Source organism: Pan paniscus, chromosome 9 (genome assembly GCF_029289425.2).
Source record: "Pan paniscus chromosome 9, NHGRI_mPanPan1-v2.0_pri, whole genome shotgun sequence".
Lineage (NCBI taxonomy): Eukaryota > Metazoa > Chordata > Mammalia > Primates > Hominidae > Pan > Pan paniscus.
The window spans coordinates 34,024,244-34,030,921 of record NC_073258.2 but is presented as its reverse complement, the minus strand read 5'-3'; the positions used below and the strand labels follow the sequence as shown (position 1 = coordinate 34,030,921).

The window sequence follows — 6,678 nt, the reverse complement described above, 5'->3', positions numbered from 1 at the left end:
GAGTCGCTCTCGAGCACCCTGCTGGGTTGCAGGGATCTGCGCACACTTAATGGCCTGGACTCCAAACAAGCCCAGAACAGCCCTCTCGGCAGCCTAGGGTTGGTACAGTGTGGGGAACGAGACCCGGACACAAACTGGCCAGCTAGGAAGGCCTACACAGGTCCGAGGTCTATCCGCAGCCCACACACCAAGGCGGACGGCGGAGTCTGGGAGACCTCAGGACATCTGAGGCTGGAGGCTGGGCCAGGTCCTGGAGGGGAGCTAGGGGCTTACCAAGAAACTAGGTCACTGGAGATGGCCGACGGCGACAGGGAAACCAGAACAAATGCCTCTCTTAGCATCCCTTCCCAGCCGAGCAGGGCGACAGGACCATGGTAAGGTCTAGGCCCAGACTAGAGTGGCCAGTGGGAGGTGGGCGCTCCTAGGCCTTAACACAGGATGCCCAGGGCGTTAGGACGAAGAAAGAAAGTTTGGAGAATGTTTGTAAATAAGTAAGAACATCCTGCGGAAACTTCTCAGCCAAAGCTCCCATTCTCCTCCCCACCTTCACCGCCACCCCCACCTCTACCCCTACCCCCACTCCCACCCCTACTCTGCCCTCCAGTCCTCGACGGGCTGAGCAAGACAAAAAATCAAGTCCAGCTAGGAGCTGTCCAGGCTAAGAGGAGTGGGCAGACGGGCTGCCTGGAGCTGCCTCCTGGCCGGTTGCGAGGCCCGGCACCTGTCCAGGTGTGCCAGGGGCGGGAGCGGGAATCACTAGACCTCCGCCTCGGCGCCATCTGTGCTCGGCTCTCCCTTAGCCGCCGCCCGGATCAAGGCGCGCAGGGACTGGCCCTAGGACCCTCCTCCGGCCCAGGCGTCCCCCTCCCTGCTTCTACACACACACTCCCGGGTCCACCCAGGCTGGGTCTCCACGAGCTGCCTAAAGGAAATTCCACGCCCCGCCCCTTCCTCTCCCGCAAACTCCTCAAGCGACCCCTGCCCCTCCGGGCCCGACCTCTGTCACTTTCAAATTGGAGACCCAGATGGAAGCACAGGGGAAGGAGTTGAGAAGCCTCCTGTTTTGAGGGATGGGGGACGGGAATGACAACGAGGGTCTAAATCTCCATTCCAAGATAGCCAGGCCTAGCTCCGCTAAGCCATCTCGCAGTCCACAGAAGGTGTGAGGGAAAAACAGGCACAGACCAGCAAGTCAGTGTCCTGCAGACCCCGCCCCAATTTCTATGAGTACTGACTTCAGAATCTGGGATTTTCCTGTTTTCCTCCTCTAAGTCACAAAGTCAACAGTTAATTCAAAGTCAAAGATAAATACAATCACCTACATTTTCTAATGTGGTTGAAGCCTTTCAGCCAGAGGGCGAGGGAAGCCCGGGTAGGCCCCCTTTAGGGCTTCCCTCTTGAGAACCCAGCAGGCCTGGAGAGACCTTTGGCCTAGGCCCTGAAAAAGGGGTCGCTTGTCCTCTTCCCGGAGCCCCCGTCTGTGCCCAGCTAGTGACTTGCGGGCTCGAGGGCCACGTTGAGGGTACTCATCGAGCCTCGAACTCCTCCTAAAAATGATTCCTGCCAAAAGCGCCTCTCAATTCCGGCGCGGCCTTCGGGTCTCTCCGATGAAGTGACTCCCGTGGGGATCGGAGGAGGGGACAGGGTGATTACCCAGAGAGGTAGCTGGCCAGCCTAAGGGCAGAGATCTTGGGGCCCTAGTGCCCGAAGGTGCGGAGGAGCGCACTCGGCAAGACTAGTTTCCTGAGGATCGACTCTACGCCATACAGGAGGGCGGGCCAGGCCGGACCGGGCCGGGCTAGGGCAGTCACAGGCCGGGCCAAGGAAGGCCAGAGCAGGGGTTGGAGCCGGCCGGACCCTGGGTGGGGAGAAGCAGGCTCCCGCCCGGCCGGAAAACTAGTCGGCGCAGAGCTGTGCCCAACTCTAGCCGCCATGACGTCACGCGGGCCGGGCAGCCAATGAGGACGGCGCTGGCGTGGATATTAAGGAAAGTTAGCGCCTGCCTGAGCACCCTCTTTTCTTATCATTGACATTTAAACTCTGGGGCAGGTCCTCGCGTAGAACGCGGCTGTCAGATCTGCCACTTCCCCTGCCGAGCGGCGGTGAGAAGTGTGGGAACCGGCGCTGCCAGGCTCACCTGCCTCCCCGCCCTCCGCTCCCAGGTAACCGCCCGGGCTCCGGCCCCGGCCCGGCTCGGGGCCCGCGGGGCCTCTCCGCTGCCCGCGACTGCTGTCCCCAAATCAAAGCCCGCCCCAAGTGGCCCCGGGGCTTGATTTTTGCTTTTAAAAGGAGGCATACAAAGATGGAAGCGAGTTACTGAGGGAGGGATAGGAAGGGGGGTGGAGGAGGGACTTGTCTTTGCCGAGTGTGCTCTTCTGCAAAAGTAGCAAAATGTTCCACTCCTAAGAGTGGACTTCCAGTCCGGCCCTGAGCTGGGAGTAGGGGGCGGGAGTCTGCTGCTGCTGTCTGCTAAAGCCACTCGCGACCGCGAAAAATGCAGGAGGTGGGGACGCACTTTGCATCCAGACCTCCTCTGCGTCGCAGTTCACGACATCCACGCTTGGGAAAGTCCGTACCCGCGCCTGGAGTGCTTAAAGACACCCTGCCGCGGGTCGGGCGAGGTGCAGCAGAAGTTTCCCGCGGTTGCAAAGTGCAGATGGCTGGACCGCAGCAAAGTCTAGAGATGGGGTTCGTTTCTCAGAAAGACGCGGAGTACGAAAGAATGCGGCCCACAGAGCTGGGCAGCGCGTAAAGCCCCCAGCGTGTGATTTGAGCTTCACTTCGGAAGACCTAATAATTAGCGATTCTCACTGAGCTAGAACGCGGGCTCCGGTTACTGCGGGCGCTGCGCTGGCTGCCTCGGCGGGAAGCGCGCGGGCGCCATGGGAGCCGGGCCGCCAAGCCCGGGAAAGAGCAGCGCCCACCACCCTGCGGCCCCTGGAGGGCCGGAGCCGGGGCCCGGAAGTGTCCCCTTAGTGAGTCAGGGAAGGGACGACCCAAACTTGGACTAACTTGTGGTTCAGCCGGGCGAAAGTCCTGGGAGCCCGGCCCTAAAAGCAGCTGGAGACGCCCAGGCCGGCTTAGGCGGGGCACCCAAGAACCCCGCCCGGGAGTTTGGGGCGGCCTCTGGGCCAGGCCCCGGCTAGCCCCCAACCCCCACTCCCACTCGCGCTCCTGCGCCCCCTTTCTAGGTCTTCTGGGAGCACCATCGGAGCTCAGTCACCTGTGACAGGTGTTGGGACCTCCGCCCGACTCCGAGCGGTGGCCGCCCCCTGCTCACCTCACCTGGAAACGGGGGACGAGCGCAGTGGCAGTCCGGCCGCACGCCTTACCTGGGCCGGGATCCTCTCCTCCGCGGGTTCCTCTCCCTGGAGCTGGGCGGCGAGCAGGTTGCCTGCTTCGCAGTGGGAAGTGGACCTTCTCCTCCAGTCATAAATCAAACCCAGCCATCCTCGGGCCTCCTCCCTCATTAGAGATGTTTATTGGAGATCGTGTTTATTCGGCTGTCACGGCGAGAAAACGCGGTGACATAATTACCTCTGACCAGAGTCCTCGCTCCGCGCCCAGGGCGAGCCGAGGACCTCCTCTGTCGCCTTCTCATGCCCGTGCCCTTCGTGATCGGAGGGCGCCCGTGATAGGCTTGTCTTTTTTTCCTCAGACCCTCTCATAGAATTTGGATGACTGGAATTACTATTCAGATTTCCCCAGGGCCCGGAGTTTATTTATTTATTTTAGAATTGGAAAGGAAAACCGAAGGGAACCCAACGCCCCTCCGGGGCAGAAGGGGGCAGCGCGCGCGAGGCGGAAGGACAGTCACTCTCGCTGCACAAACTTTCCCGCGGGCCGCGCCGCGCGTGCAGGGGCTGGACGCCACCCGGCGCCAGAGCCGGGCCTGAGGAGCGGGGTCTGGCGGGGAACGAGGGCTGCCAGCCTGGGTGGTGTCATTTGTTGCTTCATTTTTCATTCCCTTTCCTCTCGTGAGGAATCAGAGGCATCGGGCCGCGCGGGCTGAGAATTCTTAAATTCTCCCCGGCCGCATTCGGCTGAGCCAACCCGCAGTTCCTGTCAGCCCCTCTGTCCCCCGGGCAGCGGTTTTCCCCGCTAGCCAGGTTTGGAAGTCACCCTCTGTGAGACTGGGTTAGGAAGTGACGAAAAGCGCCGAATTGTTTTCAAATTGAAAAATTTTTTTTTTTTTTTTTTGGAGATAGCGCTGACAAATATATGGGATCCCGGCTTTTGATCCCTGGCTGCCGCCTCTGTTCTCCTGTCGCTAATAAAACTCGCATTGAGCCCCTTAGTGCCTTGATTAACAGGCAGATTAACTCTTACTGGGGTTGGGAACAGCTTGTCCTAATCAATGTCATTTTAAAAGCCCGTCAGGATGCGCTTAGCTCCGGTTCCCTGGATGCTTGAGCGAGCCAGCCATGACATTTGCTCCCTCCCTCTCCCCAGCCTCAAATCCCCCAGTAAAGCCCCCAGTTCCCGCCTGCCTGTTCCCAGGTCTACAACGGGACAAATCGCAGGACCGGGTCGTTGGCCTTTAGAATAGGCAGCGGTTTAGAGAGTGGATATCCAGGGAGAAGGGACTGAGGTGGCCTTGACTTGCTTGCTTTTCCTTTGAAGCTGAACTCTTGCCTCTTGGGGGCAGAGGTTACAGGGAAAAGAGAGATGGGGGGATCGTCACAGGGTGATGAAATGGAAAGCAAACTTTTCTAGGAACCCTATTTGCAAAAATCGGAGAGTGCCGCTGATTTCAGTTGTCTTACATGTCAGGAGTTTTAAACCTAACTCCTATCTGGACAACAGCATGGAGGGACTGGGAGGCAAAGCCTTGGGAGTCTGACTCGCTGGGCTGCTAGGAATCCCTTTGCTGGGAGACTCCACTGGACAATGTTATTTTAAAAGTATTTTGGGGGTGGGCAGGGAGAAGACAGAGAGAGAGAGAGAGAGAGAGAGAGAGAGACAGGCTGGCCTCCCAGAGCGAATGGAAGAGGACTGAGGACTGAACCCAGTGAGCCCCTAGCACTGGCCACTTGGCAGGAGGCGAGGAAGGGCGAGGGCACCGCGGCTTCCCCCCAAGCCGAGCAGTGGCCCAGCCTGAAGGTGCAACGGGGCGGCTTTGGGATCTTCTTGGCTTTTCTAGGCTCTGGGCTCGGCGAGGCTGCCGGGTTAGCGGGAACCGGCAGGTTGCTGGAGAAAGGAGAGGGACAAAGGCCTGGAAGGAGGGGAGGCACCAGGGACTGGGCGGCCGGGATGGGAGCCTTTGCCTTTAGGGCTCACTGGACCCGTTTGCCAGCTCCGCGGACAAGGGATCCCACCTTCCCAGGGTCTGCAAAAAGAGAGAAGTTTGGGGCACTACAAAGTGACGCAGGTGTCTGCCAAGACTTTCCTTCTCCAAAAAATGCCAGTCTTCACCCTTTCCAGCGCGCCGGCGCTGCGCCTCTGCTTGACCGGGGAAAGAGAGAGTTTGGAGGTGTCAGAACTGTCAGAACTCTGGATGGGAGGCTCTTGGTTCTGAAGCTGGGAGCTGGAGGCACTTCCCCCCAGAAGTGGGCACTTCTTTGCCTCCCCGAAGGCCTGATGGGGTGGGCACAGGGGAATGCCAGGGATCGGTGCGGGTGAGATGCTTGCCTCACCTCATGTTGACTCATCAATACTGGCTAGAAGCTCTGGGCAGGCTCTGGCGAGCCACGGTCCCCCAGCGGGACTCCCTCCACGCAGACAGCCCCGCTACCGGGTGGGACGACCCCGGCGGCCCCCGCGGGAACGCACCCGCCGGCCTGAGAGGTCCTCCCTCTGGCCACAGGGGGCGGAGGGTAGGGGGGAACAGGGGCCTGTGGAGAGGCGGGGAAAGGAGACAGAACCTAAAGCGCAATCCCCGCCGCCCCCCCGCGTCTTGGAGGGCAGCAAGTGGGCCTCGGGCGTGTTGGTAGCCGCAATTAAAATGGCGACCTGCGAGTTGTCTCGGTTTTGTACACACCTCTGGCAACCGCGCCCGCACCTCAGTCTCGGCCCCCACACCCCTAGGCCGCGTCGCCCCTAGAGCCGGTACGTGGCAGAGGGAGTGAGGCTCCCCACGAGGCAGAACAGCACCCCCACCTTCCTTGAGACCAGTCCAGAGAGAACGAGGAAATCTCACTCTCACCCCTCTCTCCTTAAACTTTGAAAACTCAGCCTCATTCTGGGGTTGAACTCCCCTCCCCAAATATTGACACATGGGAAGCAGCCAAGTCCTTTTTGTTTTTTGTTTGTGCGGAGGAGTTTCCAGGAGTCTTTCCCGGAGCCCCCTTCCCCACCCAATGACGTCAGTGGCATTCACTCCTCGCTCCTTGCCTTTTCTGATTTTTTGTTAAAACTTTTCTCCGCAGCGAGATGGGGGTTGGAGGGGTGGGAGAAGGAGCTGATTCAAAGAGCCAGTGCCCTGGGGGGAAATAGCAACAAGATTACGGCTGCTTCTTTCCGAGGCAAAGCTTAAGAAGGTGCTAATCCACTCGGTCGCTAATTGAGAGGTTGTAAAAATGATACTCGCCTCCAGTTCGGACAGAATCACTGCCCGCCCCCCCCTCCCGCCCCCCCGCAAGTCCCTCGCTCATGCACAGCGGACTTGAGTCTTGAGTCCAAGCTTCTTTAATGCTCGCTTGGAAAGTAAAAGGAGAGAGAAAGAGAAAGACGACTTTC

At 59.6% G+C, this 6,678-nt stretch overlaps 1 protein-coding gene across 3 annotated transcripts in view; it reads left to right on the top strand.

Moving 5' to 3' along the window:
* The first annotated feature begins 1,912 nt into the window (after nucleotides 1-1,912).
* PAX6 (paired box 6) overlaps nucleotides 1,913-6,678 on the top strand; it is a 29,167-nt gene continuing 24,401 nt past the window's right edge. For 2 of the 3 annotated variants that reach the window (XM_057299133.2, XM_003830409.6), the window contains exon 1: nucleotides 2,009-2,162. The gene's annotated coding sequence lies outside the window, so the exon portion shown is untranslated. Of the gene's footprint in view, nucleotides 2,163-6,678 lie in introns of all 3 variants that reach the window. The other variant, XM_003830407.5, reaches the window with a different exon arrangement.